The sequence below is a fragment of the Pongo abelii genome, chromosome X, assembly GCF_028885655.2.
Source record: "Pongo abelii isolate AG06213 chromosome X, NHGRI_mPonAbe1-v2.0_pri, whole genome shotgun sequence".
NCBI classification, from domain to species: domain Eukaryota; kingdom Metazoa; phylum Chordata; class Mammalia; order Primates; family Hominidae; genus Pongo; species Pongo abelii.
This window is the reverse complement of record NC_072008.2, coordinates 76,596,921-76,615,604: the sequence shown is the minus strand read 5'-3', so window position 1 is coordinate 76,615,604 and position 18,684 is coordinate 76,596,921. Positions and strand designations below refer to the sequence as shown.

At 44.3% G+C, this 18,684-nt stretch overlaps 1 pseudogene; it reads right to left on the bottom strand.

Moving 5' to 3' along the window:
* Positions 1 to 1,617: 1,617 nt before the first annotated feature.
* LOC112130839 (uncharacterized protein CXorf49-like) lies at positions 1,618 to 10,898 on the bottom strand (annotated as a pseudogene).
* Positions 10,899 to 18,684: the final 7,786 nt, after the last annotated feature.

Genomic DNA, 18,684 nt, shown 5'->3' with positions numbered 1-18,684 from the left:
ACAAAAAAACCCCCCAAAAAACCCACCACATACGTCTCTGCACACACGCTAATCTTGAATGGTATCTGCATTTCTCCTTTGTCTGTTCAACACCCAGTCTCTTGGAGATGGGAGCTGGCAAAAACTACACACACCTCCTCACTGGAACCAGAATCTGTGTCCGAATCTCACGCCCATCCAGCCCGGGATTCTGGCTGAAGGAAGGAGGTGATCCCAACCGTCAGGGAGGGTGAAGGCAGAACAGGGAGCTTGAGGAAATCTCATGTGACTGCGAGAGGCAATCTGAAAGACTGAGCAGGCACACAGAAATATCACATCTACAAAAACCTGTGGCTTTGGGAATGGTGGAACAGTATTTGACAGGGACCATCCAAGAACAGCCAGGCCTAGCATCCACACTTGCCCTGGAAAGCAGCTGGCCATTTTCAAATCAAGGGTGTAGAGACCACCGGCTGCAGAAGGGGCTGTTGGCCACCTACAGGATACCAAGGATGTGGAAGCCGCCTTCTGTGTAGCTTCAGGCGGGCAGTTTCCACCAGGTTGGCCTGCAGGCACCAGAACAGACTCAGTGCCCCCACCTCCAACCTGCCCTTTTTGTCTGTGCTCCCTGTGCCTTCCCTTTTGCTCAGCCACCTATGGGGATGTGGCTTCTGTCTCCACCTGGCTGCTGAAACAAAGGAGAGACACCTAACAGGATTTGGTAACTGAGGTTCAAAGGTGGGGGGTAAAAGTGAAACTGAGGACGCCATATGGCTTTCGGGCCCAGATGACCTGACCGTGTGCATGGTGGTACCAGAGGGACATAATGGCTCCAGAAAGAGGACTGAACTCCTGAGGGGGAGGATGAGCTCTGTCGTGCTCAACAGCACAGAAGCAACCCTACAGGTAAGGCCTCCGGCGTCAAGCCACAGGGGAAAGCAAGGATGTTCGTGATGGAAAGGACAGTGACAGGGCAGAACCATGACAGTGAATTGCAGGAGGAAAGGTGAGAGAGAGCGGGGTTCTGGAAGGAGGCCATCAGTTCCTGCTGAAGGAGAGGGAGAATAGTGCTGAAGGGGACCTGTGAGACCCCAAAGTAGGAGGAGAAGAGGACGGATCATGAGCAAGGTGTGCCGGGGAAAGGCAAAAAATGTTGCTGTGGCCAGGCAGGGCCACCAAAGCACCTAGGCCCAGGGCACTATGGTGAGCCCGAGTACAGGGCTGCTGCTCAGAGGCCGGCTCAGGCGCCCCCCAGGAGTGAGCTCACCACACAGCACTAGGGTAACTGCTCTTCAAGGGCCAGGGAACACAGCAACACCCTGCACCCCCCAACACTCCCAACAATCAGAGGGCAGACCACATACCACAGAATATGAGAACGACTTTATTGGAAACTGCTTTGGGAAGGGGGCAAATGCAGCAGAACAGCAGAAGCCCTGGCTGAAGAGGATATGGAGGGAACCCGTTTGGCTGCAGCTCCGGAGCTCCAAAGGTACCAGCTGCTCATCTTGTAGGAAGACGCTGGCTCCAACCTGTGAAACAGAGCAGCTCAGGGACCGGCCCCCAACCAGGGCCAGCTCACAGCCCTCTTAAGCTACCAGGACTGTGGGAAGGTGCATAATGTGTGCAACACTCACTTCAAAGGTCCTGGAACTTGTCAGTGAGGAACTGCATGGCCGCTGAAACAGAGAGGCAGAACTGGGCACTCCAGACCCAAGGAAACAGAATCCCACCCCCTGCCCCCATGGGGAACCACCTAGCCTTGCAACCCGAAACCCCACCAGCCCTGGGACTGACTCATCCACCTGTCACCTGAATTAAATGTGGAAATGCCTTGTAAGTGGGAAAGTGGTTCTCAGGTGTTGGGCCATCCCAGAACTGTTCAGAACGTGTTTCAAAGACAGATAAGTCAGCCAGCAAGCGAACACAGTACAAGCCATACCAGGCAGCGGTTAAAGGAAAACACATGCAGTGTCTCTAACCGTCCTAAGCGAAGGAGATCTCTGGGACTCGTGGACAAAGTGTACATGGAGTTCAGATGACACATTGCTGTCTGTGCACACCCCTAGCTGGAAAGGCACAGAAGGCTCCAGGGCCAGGCTTTCCTTGGTTCTCTTCCCCAGAGGAGTCAGTCCTAGTGATGTTGCCTGCACCTGCAGCCCACACTTGCCCTGGCACCTGCAGTAAGACACTGCTGTCAATCCCTGCCCCAGCCATGGTTCCATTATACCTAGTTGGTCTCTAAGGTCCTCAGTTTTTTAAATTATTATTATACTTTAAGTTCTAGGGTACATGTGCACAACGTGCAGGTTTGTTACATATGTATACACGTGCCATGTTGGTGTACTGCACCCATTAACTCGTCATTTACATTAGGTATATCTCCTAATGCTATCCCTCCCCACTCCCTGACACCACTACAGGCCCCGGTGTGTGATGTTCCCCACCCTGTGTCCAAGTGTTCTCATTGTTCAATTCCCACCTACGAGTGAGAACATGCGGTGTTTGGTTTTCTGTCCTTGTGATAGTTTGCTCAGAATGATGGTTTCCAGCTTCATCCATGTCCCTACAAAGGACATGAACTCATCATTTTTTATGGCTGCATGGTATTCCATGGTGTATATGTGCCACATTTTCTTAATCCAGTCTATCCTTGTTGGACATTTGGGTTGGTTCCAAGTCTTTGCTATTGTGAATAGTGCCGCAATAAACAACATGTGCATGTGTCTTTATAGCAGCATGATTTATAATCCTTTGGATATATACCCAGTTATGGGATCACTTGGTCAAATGGTATTTCTAGTTCTAGATCCTTGAGGGATTGCCACACTGTCTTCCACAATAGTTGAACTAGTTTACAGTCCCACCAACAGTTTAAAAGTGTTCCTATTTCTCCACATCCTCTGCAGCACCTGTTGTTTCCTGACTTTTTAATGATTGCCATTCTAACTGGTGTGAGATGGTATCTAATTGTGGTGTTGATTTGCATTTTCCTGATGGCCAGTGATGATGAGCATTTTTTCATCTTTCTGTTGGCTGCATAAATGTATTCTTTTGAGAAGTGTCTGTTCATATCCTTTGCCCACTTTTTGATGGGGTTGTTTCATTTTTTCTTGTAAATTTGTTTGAGTTCTTTGTAGATTCTGGATATTAGCCCTTTGTCAGATGGGTAGATTGTAAAAATTTTCTCCCATTCTGTAGGTTGCCTGTGCACTCTGATGGTAGTTTCGTTTGCTGTGCAGAAGCTCTTTAGTTTAATTAGATCCTATTTATCAATTTTGGCTTTTGTTGCCATTGCTTTTGGTGTTTTAGTCATGAAGTCCTTGCCCATGCCTATGGCCTGAATGGTATTGCCTAGGTTTTCTTCTAGGGTTTTTATGGTTTTAGATCTAACATTTAAGTCTTTAATCCATCTTGAATTAATTTTTGTATAAGGTGTAAGGAAGGGATCCAGTTTCAGCTTTCTCCATATGGCTAGCCAGTTTTCCCAGCACCATTTATTGAATAGGGAATCCTTTCCCCATTTCTTGTTTTTGTCAGGTTTGTCAAAGATCAAATGGTTGTAGATGTGTGGTGTTATTTCTGAGGGCTCTGTTCTGTTCCATTGGTCTATATCTCTGTTTTGGTAGCAGTTCCATGCTGTTTTGGTTACTGTAGCCTTTTAGTATAGTTTGAAGTCAGGTAGCATGATGCCTCCAGCTTTGTTCTTTTGGCTTAGGATTGTCTTGGCAATGCAGGCTCTTTTTTGGTTCCATATGAAATTTAAAGTAGTTTTTTTCCAATTCTGTGAAAAAAGTCATTGGTAGCTTGATGGGGATGGCGTTGAATCTATAAATTACCTTGGGCAGTATGGCCATTTTCATGATATTGATTCTTCCTACCCATGAGCATGGAATGTTCTTCCATTTGTTTGTGTCCTCTTTTATTTCATTGAGTAGTGGTTTTTAGTTCTGCTTAAAGAGGTCCTTCACATCCCTTGTAAGTCAAATTCCTAGGTATTTTATTCTCTTTGTAGTAATTGTGAATGGGAGTTCACTCATGATTTGGCTCTCTGTGTGTTCTTGTTGTATAGGAATGCTTGTGATTTTTGCACATTGATTTTGCATCCTGAGACTTTGCTGAAGTTGCTTATCAGCTTAAGGAGATTTTAGGCAGAGATGATGGGGTTTTCTAAATATACAATCATGTCATCTGCAAACAGGGACAATTTGACTTCCTCTTTTCCTAATTGAATACGCTTTATTTCTTTCTCCTTCCCAATTGCCCTGGCCAGAACTTCCAACACTATGTTGAATAGGAGTGGTGAGAGAGGGCATCCCAGTCTTGTGCCAGTTTTTGAAGGAATGCTTCCAGTTTTTGCCCATTCAGTATGATATTGGCTGTGGGTTTGTCACAAATAAAATAAATATTTTATTTATTTTATGAATAAAATAATAAATATTATTTTGAGATACATCCCATCAATACCTAGTTTATTGAGAGTTTTTAGCATGAAGGGCTGTTGAATTTTGTTGAAGACCTTTTCTGCATCTATTGAGATAATCATGTGGTTTTTGTTTTTGATTCTGTTTATATGATGGATTACGTTTATTGACTTGGAATGTTGAATTAGCCTTGCATCCCAGGGATGAAGCCAACTTGATTGTGGTGGATAAGCTTTTTGATGTACTGCTGGATTCAGGTTGCCAGTATTTTATTGAGGATTTTTGCATCAATGTTCGTCAGAGATATTGGTCTAAAATTCTCTTTTTTTGTTGCATCTCTGAGACCAGGCTGTATCAGGATGATGCTGGCCTCATAAAATGAGTTAGGGAGGATTCCCTCTTTTTCTATTGATTGGAAGTTTCAGAAGGAATGGTACCAGCTCCTCTCTGTACCTCTGGTAGAATTCGGCTGTGAATCCCTCTGGTCCTAGACTTTTTTTGTTTGGTAGGCTATTAATTATTGCCTCAATTTCAGAGCCTGTTATTGGTCTATTCAGAGATTCAACTTCTTCCTGGTGTAGTCTTGGGAGGATGTATGTGTCCAGGAATGTATCCATTTCTTCTAGATTTTCTAGTTTATTTTGTAGAGGTGTTTATAGTATTCTCTGATGGTAGTTTGTATTTCTGTGGGATCGGTGGTGATATCTCCTTTATCATTTTTTATTGCGTCTATTTGATTTTTCTCTCTTTTCTTCTTTATTAGTCTTCCTAATGGTCTATCAATTTTGTTGATCTTTTCAAAAAACCAGCTCCTGGATTCATTGATTTTTTGAAGGGTTTTTTGTGTCTCTACCCCCTTCAGTTCTGCTCTGATCTTATTTCTTGCCTTCTGCTAGCTTTTGAATATGTTTGCTCTTGCTTCTCTAGTTCTTTTAATTGTGATGTTAGGGTGTCAATTTTAGATCTTTCCTGCTTTCTCCTGTGGGTATTTAGTGCTATAAATTTCCCTCTACACACTGCTTTGAATGTGTCCCAGAGATTCTGGTATATTGTTTCTTTGTTCTCGTTGGTTTCAAAGAACATCTTTATTTCTGCCTTCATTTCGTTATGTACCCAGTAGTCATTCAGGAGCAGTTTGTTCAGTTTGCATGTAGTTGAGCAGTTTTGAGTGAGTTTCTTAATCCTGAGTTCTAGTTTGATTGCACTGTGGTCTGAGAGACAGTTTGTTATAATTTCTGTTCTTTTACATTTGCTGAGGAGTGCTTTACTTCCAGCTATGTGGTCAATTTTGGAATAAGTGTGGTGTGGTGCTGAGAAGAATGTATATTCTGTTGATTTGGGGTGGAGAGTTCTGTAGATGTCTATTAGGTCCACTTGGTGCAGAGCTGAGTTCAATTCCTTTGTTATCCTTGTTAACTTTCTGTCTCGTTGATCTGTCTAATGTTGATGGTAGGGTGTTAAAGCCTCCCATTATCATTGTGTGGGAGTCTAAGTCTCTTTGTAGGTCTCTAAGGGCTTGCTTTGTGCATCTGGGTGCTCCTGTACTGGGTGCATATATATTTAGGATAGTTAGCTCTTCTTGTTGAATTCATCCCTTTACCATTATGTAATGGCCTTCTTTGTCTCTTTTGATCTTTGTTGGTTTCAGATGTGTTTTATCAGAGACCAGGATTGCAACCCCTGCTTCTTTTGTTTTGTTTTGTTCTCCATTTGCTATGTAGATCTTCCTCCATCCATTAATTTTGAGCCTATGTGTATCTCTGCACGTGAAATGGGTCTCCTGAATGCAGCACACTGATGGGTCTTGACTCTTTATCCAATTTACCAGTCTGTGTCTTTTAATTGGAGTATTTAGCCCATTTACATTTAAGGTTAATATTGTTATGTGTGAATTTGATCCTGTCATTATGATGTTAGCTGGTTATTTTGCTTGTTAGTTGATGCACTTTCTTTCTAGCATCGATGGTCTTTACAATTTGGCATGTTTTTGCAATGGCTGGTACCAGTTGTTCCTTTCCATGTTTAGTGCTTCCTTCAGGAGCTCTTGTAAGGCAGGCCTGGTGGTGACAAAATCTCTCAGCATTTGTTTGTCTGTAAAGGATTTTATTTCTCCTTCATTTATGAAGCTTAGTTTGGCTGGATATGAAATTCTGGTTGAAAACTCTTTTCTTTGAATATTGGCCCCCACTCTCTTCTGGCTTGTAGAGTTTCTGCCGAGAGATCCGCTATTAGTCTGATGGGCTTCATTCTGTGGGTAACCCAACCTCTCTCTCTGGCTGCACTTAACATTTTTTCCTTCATTTCAACTTTGGTGAATCTGACAATTATGTGTCTTGGGGTTGCTCTTCTCGAGGAGTATCTTTGTGGTGTTCTCTGTATTTCCTGAATTTGAATGTTGGCCTGCCTTGCTAGGTTTGGAAGTTCTCCTGGATAATATCCTGAAGAGTGTTTTCCAACTGGGTTCCATTCTCCCCGTCACTTTGAGGTCCACCAATCAGATGTAGATTTGGTCTTTTCACATAGTCCCATATTTCTTGGAGGCTTTGTTCATTTCTTTTTACTCTTTTTTCTCTAAACTTCTCTTCTTGCTTCATTTCATTCATTTTGTCTTCAATCACTGATACCCTTTCTTCCACTTGATCAAATCAGCTGCTGAAACTTGTGCATGCATCCTGTAGTTCCCGTGCCATGGTTTTCAGCTCCATCAGGTTATTTAAGGACTTCTCTACACTGTTTATTCTAGTTAGCCATTTGTCTAATCATTTTTCAAGGTTTTTAGCTTCTTTGTGATGGGCTCGAACATCCTCCTTTAGCTCAAAGAAGTTTGTTATTACCAATCATCTGAAGCCTTCTTCTCTCAACTCTTCAAAGTCATTCTCCATCCAGCTTTGTTCCGTTGCTGGCGAGGAGCTGCGTTCCTTTGGAGGAGAAGAGGTGCTCTGATTTTTAGAATTTTCAGCTTTTCTGTCCTGGTTTCTCCCCATCTTTGTGGTTTTATCTACCTTTGGTCTTTGATGACAGTGACGTACAGATGGGGTTTTGGTGTAGATGTCCTTTCTGTTTGTTAGTTTTCCTTCTAACAGGCAGGACCCTCAGCTGCAAGTCTGTTGGAGTTTGCTGGAGGTCCACTCCAGACCCTGTTTGCCTGGGTATCACCAGCAGAAGCTGCAGAACAGCAAATATTGCAGAACAGCAAATGTTGCTGTCTGATCCTTCCCCTAGAAGCTTCGTCTTAGAGGGGCACCTGGCTTTATGAGTTGTCAGTCAGCCCCTACTGGGAGGTGTCTCCCAGTTAGGCTACTCAGGGGTCAGGGACCCACTTGAGGAGGCAGTCTGTTCATTCTCAGATCTCAAACTCCATGCTGGGAGAACCACTACTCCTTCAAAGCTGTCAGACAGGGACTTTTAAGTCTGCAGAAGTTTCTGCTGCCTTTTGTTCAGCTATGCCCTTCCCCCAGAGGTGGAGTCTACAGAGGCAGGCAGGTCTCCTTGAGCTGTGGTGGGCTCCACCAAGTTCAAGCTTCCCAGCTGCTTTGTTTACCTACTCAAGCCTCAGCAATGGTGGATGCCCCTCCCCCAGCCTCCTGCAGTTGGATCTCAGACTGCTGTGCTAGCAGTGAGTGAGGTTCCATGGGCGTGGGACCCTCTGAGCCAGGCGTGGGATATAATCTCCTGGTGTGCTGTTTGCTAAGACTTTTGGAAAAGCGCAGTACTAGGGTGGGATTGTCCCGATTTTCCAGGTACCATCTGTCATGGCTTCCCTTGGCTAGGAAAGGGAATTCCCTGACCCCTTGCGATTCCCGGGTGAGGTGATGCCCCACCCTGCTCCATGGGCTGCACCCACTGTCCGACAAGCCCCAGTGAGATGAACCCAGTACCTCAGTTGGAAATGCAGAAATCACCCGTCTTCTGCATCATTCATTCTGGGAGCTGTAGACTGGAGCTGTTCCTATTTGGCTATCTTGGAACCTCCCCTCAGGTCCTCAGTTTTCCTCTGCAGCAGGATGCACTAGACCAGCAGACACTGGAGGAGGAGAAACGGTTAGTTCCTTCTGGCCTGCTCTCTCACCATCCTCCCTGTCTCCCCCAGCCTTTACAGCCCCCATGGCCTGCAGCCCGGTGGTGAGGTGGGTTGGCACAGAACCCTCAATGGAAAGGAGGCATCCACTCTCCACGGGGTACGGAAGTTGGAGGTGGGAGAGACACAGAAATCAGTTTAACCTGGACATGGATCCCACCATCTAGTGTGGACCTGGATTACTATGATCTACACAAAGCATTACCTGAGGACAGCCCTGGGCTCCTGGGGGCTGCCGCCGCCTTTCCAGTCTTGGGGGATGGACAGGCAGCTGCTGGTCACCTGAAAGAAAACACAAAATCCAGCTTCTAAGCCTCTGAGTGAGGTGGAAAGGGCCTAGCAGGGTCTAATGTGAGGCAGCATTACCCTGTGCTGGCAACATGTTGCCCCTGCTCTGCCCAGCAGCTCCAACCCTCTCTCTGGGACTGTCTTCCCTGTTCCCCAGTGTGAGCCCATCTGTACCTGTGGCCCACTAGCATTGTGGCTCCCAGTAGGATGCCAACAGCAGGGCAGCCACAGGCAGGCCCTGGGAGGAGCAGTGTGGCTGAGCAGGACTTAACAGAAAAGGGCCCAGTACTGCTGAAAGTCTCCTTCCAGAGCTGGAGTTTGCAGTGGGGCTCCAAATCACCCCCCACTGCTCAAATCCCACTCAGAGAGGGAGATGTGCCTTCAGGCTAGCCCCGTCAACCCTGCATTTCCCGTGGGACAGCTGCCTGGGTGGGTAGGGAAGCTCGGGAACAAGGCTGAGCTTCCAGAAGCGACAGAGCCAGAGGTTTCACTCCCGACCCCTCTCCCCTCCAAGCCTATCAAACCCGCAAGACTCACTGGAGAATGCACGGCGTCAGGACACAAGGCATCTCAGGCTCAATGCTAAGGGGTGTGAGGTTCCTGGAACTTGGGGAGTTCTGATGGTGGAGTTGCCACTGCTGCATTCTCCACAACTCACAGACAGGGAAATCAGCTGGGGCTTCTCTTTGGGAAGCTAAAACAGAAAGTTCTGAGTTGGGCTGGCAGTGGAGGCTGGCAGTAGGACAAGTGAAGAGGGGTTGTGTTAAGGTGGAGACTCCAGACTAATCTCGTTAGCACTTTCTCCCTCAGTCAGCTCCAAGACAGGAGAGCTTGCCTAATAGCTAGGGAAGGAAGAATTGGGAAGTTGATTAGTCTAGACCTCAAGTTTTGTGCCCCACACATTAAGAAGTCCCCTGATCCAAACCAGCTGCCAGCCCTGTCTTCCATCCCAGCTCCTCTCTAGGGGCGGAGTCTGGACAACTGCAGATTGTCCAGAGCCGGGCCTGGCACACACCAAGTGCTCCCTTTAATGTGTGCCCCTATGAGGAGGACCCCAATCGGTCATCCTAGTGTCCCTGGGCTCCTGATGACAACCTGTGAGCAAGGGATAGAGAGGGCATGGGCAAAGAGGTGGGTGCTGGAAGAGAGGTGGGTGGGGGGAGACAGAGGAGACAGAGGAGGAGGAGAGCAAGGAGGAGAAGGAGGAGTGAGCGAAGAGAACCTACTTACTTGGGCCCTTGGGACCTCATCTCTATTTGGGTCATTATCTTCTCTGGCCGCAGCCTGGGACTCCCTGGTCTTCCTTCAAGTTTCTTCCCAGGGCTGCTATGCTTGGGCTCCTTGGGTCTCACGGACTTCCCCAGGAGCCCCACACTAGACACTGGCAGGAAGCTGGCCGGATCAGGTGGAAATGCTGAAAGTCTCTGCCCCCAGGCAGGAAAGGCTCCCCGCAGGGCCAGTTTTGGCGCGCCCTCTAGGGATTTCTTCTCCTGGGCCACCTTCCTTCCCAGAGTGCCCCGGGGTAGGGGCCCTGTAACGGCAGCTCCTGAGCAGCTGGGCCTGACCCCCCTCTTTCCCCACACCATGCTCTGCATTTTCTTCAAGGAAGACGTGTCCAGCTCTCCCACGGCTGGCCTCTCCATGGCTGGGGTGAGTCTGCGGGGAGGAGAGGTCAGGAGAGGTCCCTGAACCTGAAGGTAACTCTCCCTGCGGTGGAAACTGGGGCGTCTGCAAGTGTCTGCTGGCTTCTTGGGGCTTCCGGGCTTGGCCTGGCTTCCTCCTTTGGTGAAAATGATCACCCTAATCACCGGTAAGTCGCTGCTCTCATCTGCGGAATCAGAGTCTTGGGTAGACAGCCATGCGAGCCCTTCCTCGGAGGGCTGCTGGGGATCCACGCAGATGCTGCGTCTGCTCTTCAAGCCCCTTTCCGGGTTCTCTCAGGCTGGGCCTGTCCCAGGACCAGTGAGGTGGAGAGGGCCAATGGAGTTCCTCTGCTGCCATTTCCCCGGGCTGGGGCCCAGCACACCTCTCCCACTGGGACCGACCTCCAGGTCCGCCCCAACGTCAGCGGACCCTTTGGCAGCGATGCCTTCTAGGGACGGGTGTCCCTGGATGCTGGCCGGTGGCATGACTCACCGCGTTTTACCTGTAACAGCTTTGGGTAGCTCACAGTCAAGGCTCACATGGATGCTCACAGTCAAGAAGCAGGGGTTTTAGGTTTGTTTCTGCTAGTGCTGTGAAAAACACCATTGTCGATTTCCTAGGGACTCACTGCATTGAACGTGTAACAGCTTTGGGTAGCACCTACATGTTAACCGTCTTCCCGTCCGTGAACACGGGATGTGTCTCCATTTTTTGGTCTTCTGCGTGTTTCATCAGTGTTTGATCGGTTTCAGTGTGCACATCTTTCACCTCTCTGAATAAACGTATTCCAAGGGTTTTATTCTTGGCCTGATATTCTAAATACGTTGGTTTCCCGGGTGTCTTTTTTCGGATAGTTTGTTGTTCAGGCATAGAAAAGCGAGAGATTTTCGCATGTTGCTTTTCCATTCCGCAACTTTGCTGACTTTGCCTATTGGTTTTGATCGTTTTTTGGTGCAGTGCACATCAGGGTTTTCTCTATGTGACATCATGCCATCAGCAAGCAGAGATAATTGAGCTTCTTACTGTCTAATTTGGCCCCTTTTATTTCTTTTTCTTACAATACATGATCAAATCGACGTGGTTGTGTGTCCTGTGTGTGTGTGTGCGCGTGTGGTGCGTGCACGCATGCACGCACGCATATGGCCTGGTGCCCATGTATGCTCCCACTTGGGAATCAAATTAATCGGGGATGCTCTTCCTTGAGGGAGAAAGGGCTGATTCACATAGTGAAGGCAGTGGTGAAGGATCCGTGGAGGATCCAACGCATAAAAGCAGGGCTGGGATCTACCTTAAACAAGAGGTATTTTTTCAATTCTAAACCTAGGAGGGTGTGGAGTGGGACAAACTCTTAGAAATAAAAATTTCTGGCCTGCCAAACCAGCACACCCACATGCCAAACAACCCTCATGGGCACAGCCACGTGCCGATTTGATCACCTATTTTAAGAAAAGAAATAAAAAGGATTCAAATTGGAAACTAAGAAGCTCAATTTTCTCGGCTTGTAGATGACATGATCTCACCTAGAGAAAACCCTGATATACACTGCACCAAAAAACAGTCAAAACCAATAAACAAAGTCAGCAAAGTTACAGCGTGCAAAAGCAACATGTGAAAATCACTCGCTTTTCTATGCCCGAACAACAAACTATGCGAAAAAGACACCCAGGAAACCAACATATTTAGAATACCAGGACAAGAATAAAACCCTTGGAATACGTTTATTCAGGGAGGTGAAAGGTGTGCACACCGAAACCGATCAAACACTGATGAAACACGCAGAAGACCAATAAATGCAGACACATCCCGTGTTCATGGACGGGAAGACGGTTAACACATAGGTGTACACAAAGCCATTACACATTCAATGCAGTGAGTCCCTAGGAAATCGACAATGGTGTTTTTCACAGCACTAGCAGAAACAAACCTAAAACCCCTGCTTCCTGACTGTGTGCCTCCCTGCCCATGTTTCTATCGGGTGCTAGCTCTTTGTGTGGAACAGAGGCTTGCAGCTCTTCTGTGAGCCCGGTGCTCCTCATGCATCATGAAGAGGGCCGTCATCAGACACTGAATCTGCCAGCACCTTTATCTTGAGCTTCCCAGTCTGCAGAACTGTGGGAAATAAACATTTGTTCTTTAAGCCACCCAGTCTATGGTACTTTGTTATAGCAGCCTGAATTGACTAAGATACTAATCATCAGGGAAATACAAATGAGAACCACAGTATCACCTCATGCTTGTTGGAATGGCCACTATTAAGAAAAAATAAAACCCCAGAAACTGGAATCCTTGTACACTACTGGGGATGGTGCACCCATTATTAAAAACAGTATGGGAATTTCTCCAAAATTTAAAAATAGAATTACTTAATATGATCCATCAGTCCGACTTCTGGGTATATATCCAAAAGACCTGAAAAAGGATCTTGAATACATATTTGCACACCCATATTTATGGCAGTATTATTCACAATAGCCAGGAGGTAGAAAAAACCTGACTCTCCATGAATGGATGCATGGATTTTTACAAGGTGGCATATACATCCAATGAAATATTATTTGGCCTTTAAAAAAGGAAATCCTGTCATATGATACAACATGAATGAATCTTCAGAACATTATGCTAAGTGAGATAAGCCAGTCACAAAAAGAAAAACATTGCATGATTGTACTTATATGAGGTATTTTTAAAAGTCAAACTCTTAGAAACAAAAAGTAAAAGGGTGATTGCCAGGGGCTGCGGAGAGCAGGGGAAAGGGGAGTTGTTCAGTGGATGTAAATCAATTTTGCAGGATGAAAATGTTCTAGAGATCAGTTGCACAATAACATTCACATAGGTAACACTACTGTACTGTATACTTAAAAATGATTATGATGGTATGTTTTATGTTACTTTTTACCACAATCAAAAAAGTTCTATCCAGAGAAATTAGGCAAGAAAAAATACCAAAGGGCGTTCAAACTAGTAAGGGAGATGTAAAATTATCTCTATTCACAGATGACACAATTCTATACATAGAAAACCTGAAAGAATCTTCAAAACCATTACTAAAGCTAATGAGCAAGTTAATACACAAATTCAACAAGGTTGCAGAGAATAGGATGGATCAAAAGGCAAAAATTATAAAAAAATACTGTGTGATTCCATTTATATGAGATACCTAGAGTAATCAAATTCATATCAACAGAAAGTAGAATGCTGTGTTCCAGCATCTGAGTGGGGGAAGAGAAAATGGGGGGTTATTTCATGGGTACGTAGTTTCTGATTGGGAAGATGAAACAACTTGTAGAGATAGTGGTGACGGTTGTACAGCAATGGGGATGTAGTTAATACTACTAAACTGTATGCTTAACAATAGTTAAAATTGTAAACTTCTTTGTAACAAGAAAACAGATTTATTTATTTTGAGAGAAAAGACACTATTTTGTTTTGAAAAAGACAGGAAAGCTAGCCTGAGTACACGTCTGAAATACTCAGAAAAATCCTACTCGTATCTTTAGTATGTTCCAATAATTTGTTTAAACAACACACTAAAAGTTAATAAATATTTTTATAATTCTAAAAGTCTCACAGTTGTTGTACGATGCAAATCACCCACAAACTATTATTTAGCTCATGGCAATTTTGTGAGAATATGATTTATAAAAGATTTAGCGTTTCTCACAAAAATCACATCAGGAAATACATATTTACAAAACCAAATACATTATACAAAAACCCATCATGTTATTCAGTAAATGTGTTTTTAAATAATTAAAAAGTTTATTTGGCTGGGCTTGGTGGCTCACGCCTGTAATCCCAGCACTTTGGGAAGCCGAGGCGGGTGGATCACCTGAGGTCAGGAGTTCAAAACCAGCCTGGCCAAGATGGTGAAACCTAGCCTCTACTAAAAATACAAAAATTAGGGGGCCGTGGTGGCAGGTGCCTGTAACCCCAGCTACTTGGGAGACTGAGGCAAAAGAACCACTTGAACCCAGGAAGCAGAGGTTGGGGTGAGCTGAGATCGCACCACTGCACTCCAGCCTGGACGACAGAGTGAGACTCCATCTCAAATAAAAAAATAAAAATAAAAAGTTTATTCCAAGTCCAAACTTGGAAAAGAATATTACATTATCACACACGTACTATCTCTACAAAAGTTGCTTACCACATTTATATAATATAGCCAGACAATTGTAAAATGTGTTCAATATCTTTTAGTGTTACTATGTTTCTATGCTTACAGGAATGAATAATGCAATCTGCCTAATTTAAGTGAAATTTAAATGATGGCACTTAAAAATTGTAGTATCTTAAAAAAACACAGTGAAAGAAGTTTTGGTTTCTGGTTCCAAAATGGTGGCATAGGTGGAAGCTGGCTTCACTCCACCTCACAGAAAAACAAAAACAAATATACGACGCCAAGATTATCACTTGCAATATCCCTGAACTCAACTATGAGGATGAGTCAGTTCTCAGGGCCACAGAGAAATGAAAACACTCCAAGCAAACAAAAAGAGAATTGGATTTCCATATCTGCAACACTCTCCCCCTGAATCTGCTTGGCACCACGTGTGCGGAAAATTTCCCTTGAGTCATGGTTTCTATACTGGAAGAAGTGATATTGAGGTGAATGGTCAGCTTCCGTACCCTCTTGGGTTCCCTGGCAGGAGACCTGTTCCTGACTCAACCCACGGGAAGCATCGTGAGTGCCTGAGGGGAGAAATGTCCCTGAGGACAGTCAGAGACAAAACGGGGAGGCAGAACTATCGTCCTCAACCCAGGAAACTGCTCTGTAACTCAGCCAAAGGAGATGCCAAATCAGAGTGGCTGTTCAGCAGCGTCACACTGTAGGTGGTATGTTCCACAGGCCTCCTGGACTCGGACCCTTAGCCATCTTTTCTACACTGCCAAGATACCATCTTTGGGACCTCCACCATTCTGGATGGGCAGCACTCTGTTCATTTGCTTGAGACAAAGCAAATGGGCTTAAGGCACCATCTAATGCTGTAAAGGAGGCAGTGGCCTAGCAGAAAAAAATAAGACGTTCAATAGGTAAATTACACAGAATCTCTAAGCAAACATAAAGATCCAAACAAGCCAGACAGAGGAGACTGGAATAAATAGCAAATCCTTTAGGTATTTTATTTTATTTGTAGCTGTTGTGAATGAATTTACATTCTTGATTTCTTTTTCAGAGTGTTCACTGTTGGCATATAGAAATGCTATTGATTTATGTGTGTTGATTTTGTATCCTGCAACTTAACGCAAATTTGTTCATCAGTTCAAACAGTTTATTGGTGGAGTCTTTAGGTTTTTGCAAATACAAGATCATGTCATCTGCAAACAAGTGGAAGGATAATCACTAGAGGGTGGAAAGGGTAGTGAGGTGTGAGGGAGAGCTGGGGATCTGTATGTTCCTTCTATACTCAGTTTTGTGAGGGCTTTCACCGTAAAGGAATTTCGAATTTTATCAAATGCTTTTTACAGCATCAATTGAAATGATCATATGGTTGTTATCCTTCATTCTGTTGATATAGTGTTTCACATTGATTGATTTGCATATGTTGAACCGTCCTTGGATCCCAGGGATAAATCCCACTTGGTCGTGATGATGACTGAACACCTTTCCTCTAAGATTTGGAACACAACAAGATGACCACATTCACCCCTTTTTTTTCAACATGGTACTGGAAGTCCTACCTAGAGCAGTCAGACAAGAGAAAGAAATAGAAGGCATCCAAAGATCAGATGGTTGTAGATGTGTGGTGTTGTTTCTGAGGCCTCTGTTCTGTTCCACTGGTCTATATATCTGTTTTGGTACCAGGACCATGCTGTTTTGGTTACTGTAGCCTTGTAGTATAGTTTGAAGCCAGGTAGCATAATGCCTCCAGCTTTGTTCTTTTTGCTTAGGGCTGTCTTGGCTATGTGGGCTCTTTTTTGGTTCCATATGAATGTTAACGTAGTTTTTTCCAATTCTGTGAAGAAAGCCAGTGGTAGCTTGATGGGGATAGCATTGAAGCTATAAATTACTTTTGGCAGTATGGCCATTTTCACGATATTGATTCTTCCTATCCATGAGCATGGAGTGTTATTCCATTTGTTCGTGTCCTCTTTTATTTCGTTGAGCACTGGTTTGTAGTTCTCCTTGAAGAGGTCCTTCAAATCCCTTGTAAGTTGGATTCCTAGGTATTTTATTCTCTTTGTAGTAATTGTGAATGGCTCTCTGTTTGTCTATATTGGTGTATAGGAATGCTTGATTTTTGCACACTGATTTTGTATCCTGAGACTTTGCTGAAGTTGCTTATCAGCTTAAGGAGATTTTGGGCTGAGATGATGGGGTTTTCTAAATATACAATCATGTCATCTGCAAACAGAGACAATTTGACTTCCTTTTTTCCTAATTGAATACCCTTTATTTCTTTCTCTTGCCTGATTGCCCTAGCCAGAACTTCCAACACTATGTTGAATAGAAGTGGTGAGAGAGGGCATCTTTGTCTTGTGCCAGTTTTCAAAGGGAATGCTTCCAGTTTTTGCCCATTCAGTATGATATTGGCTGTTGGTTTGTCATAAATAGCCCTTATTATTTTGAGATATGTTCAATCAATACCTAGTTTATTGAGAGTTTTTAGCATGAAGCGTTGTTGAATTTTGTCAAAGGCCTTTTCTGCATCTATTGAGATAATCACGTGGTTTTTATCTTTGGTTCTGTTTATGTGATGGATTACGTTCATTGCTTTGTGTACGTTGAACCAGCCTTGCATCCCAGAGAGGAAGCCGACATGATTGTGGTGGATAAGCTTTTTGATGTGCTGCTGGATTCGGTTTGCTAGTATTTTATTGAGGATTTTAGCATAGATGTTCATCAAGGATATTGGCCTAAAATTCTCTTTTTTTGTTGTGTCTCTACCAGGCTTTGGTATCAGAATGATACTAGCCTCATAAAATAAGTTAGAGAGGATTCCCTCTTTTTCTATTGATTGAAATGGTTTCAGAAGGAATGGTACCAGCTCATCTTTGTACCTCTTGTATGGGGAAAGGATTCCCTATTTAATAAATGGTGCTGGGAAAACTGGTTAGCCATATGTAGAAAGCTGAAAGTGGATCCCTTCCTTACACTGTATACAAAAATTAACTCAAGATAGATTAAAGACTTAAACATAATACCTAACACCATAAAAACCCTAGAAGAAAACCTAGGCAATACCATTCAGGACATAGGCATGGGCAAAGACTTCATGACTAAAACACCAAAAGCAACGGTAACAAAAGCCAAAATAGACAAATGGGATCTAATTAAACTAAAGAGCTTCTGCACAGCAAAAGAAACTATCATCAGAGTGAACAGGCAACCTATAGAATGGGAGAAAATCTTTGCAATCTACCCATCTGACAAAGGGCTAATATCCAGAATCTACAAAGAAATTAAGCAAATTTACAAGAAAAAAACAAACAACCCCATCAAAAAGTAGGGAAAGGATATGAACAGACACTTCCCAAAAGAAGACATTTATGCAGCCAACAGACACATGGAAAATTGCTCATCATCACTGGTCATCAGAGAAACGCAAATGAAAACCACAATGAGATAACATCTCACACCAGTTAGAATGGCGATCCTTAAAAAGTCAGGAAACAACAGGTGCTGGAGAGGATGTGGAGAAATAGGAACGCTTTTACACTTTTAGTGGGAGTGTAAATTAGTTCAACCATTGTGGAAGACAGTGTGGTGATTCCTCGAGGATCTAGAACTAGAAATACCATTTGACCTAGCAATCCCATTACTGGACATATACTCAAAGGATTAGAAATCATGCTACTATAAAGACACATGCACACGTATGTTTACAGCCACACTATTCACAATAGCAAGGACTTGGAACCAACCCAAATGTCCATCAATGATAGACTGGATTAAGAAAATGTGGCACATATACACCATGGAATACTATGCAGCCATAAAAAAGGATGAGTTCATGTCTTTTGCAGGGACATGGATGAAGCTGGAAACCATCCTTCTAAGCAAACCATCACAAGGACAGAAAAACAAACACCACATGTTCTCACTCATAAGTGGGAGTTGAACAATGAGAACACATAGACTCAGGGTGGGAACATCACACACCGGGGCCTGTCGGTGGGTGGGGGTTGGGGGAGGGATAGCATTAGGAGAAATACCTAATTTAGATGACGAGTTGATGGGTGCAGCAAACCAACATGGCACAAGTATACCTATGTAACAAACCTGGATGTTGTGCACATATACCCCAGAACTTAAAGTATAAATATGTATAT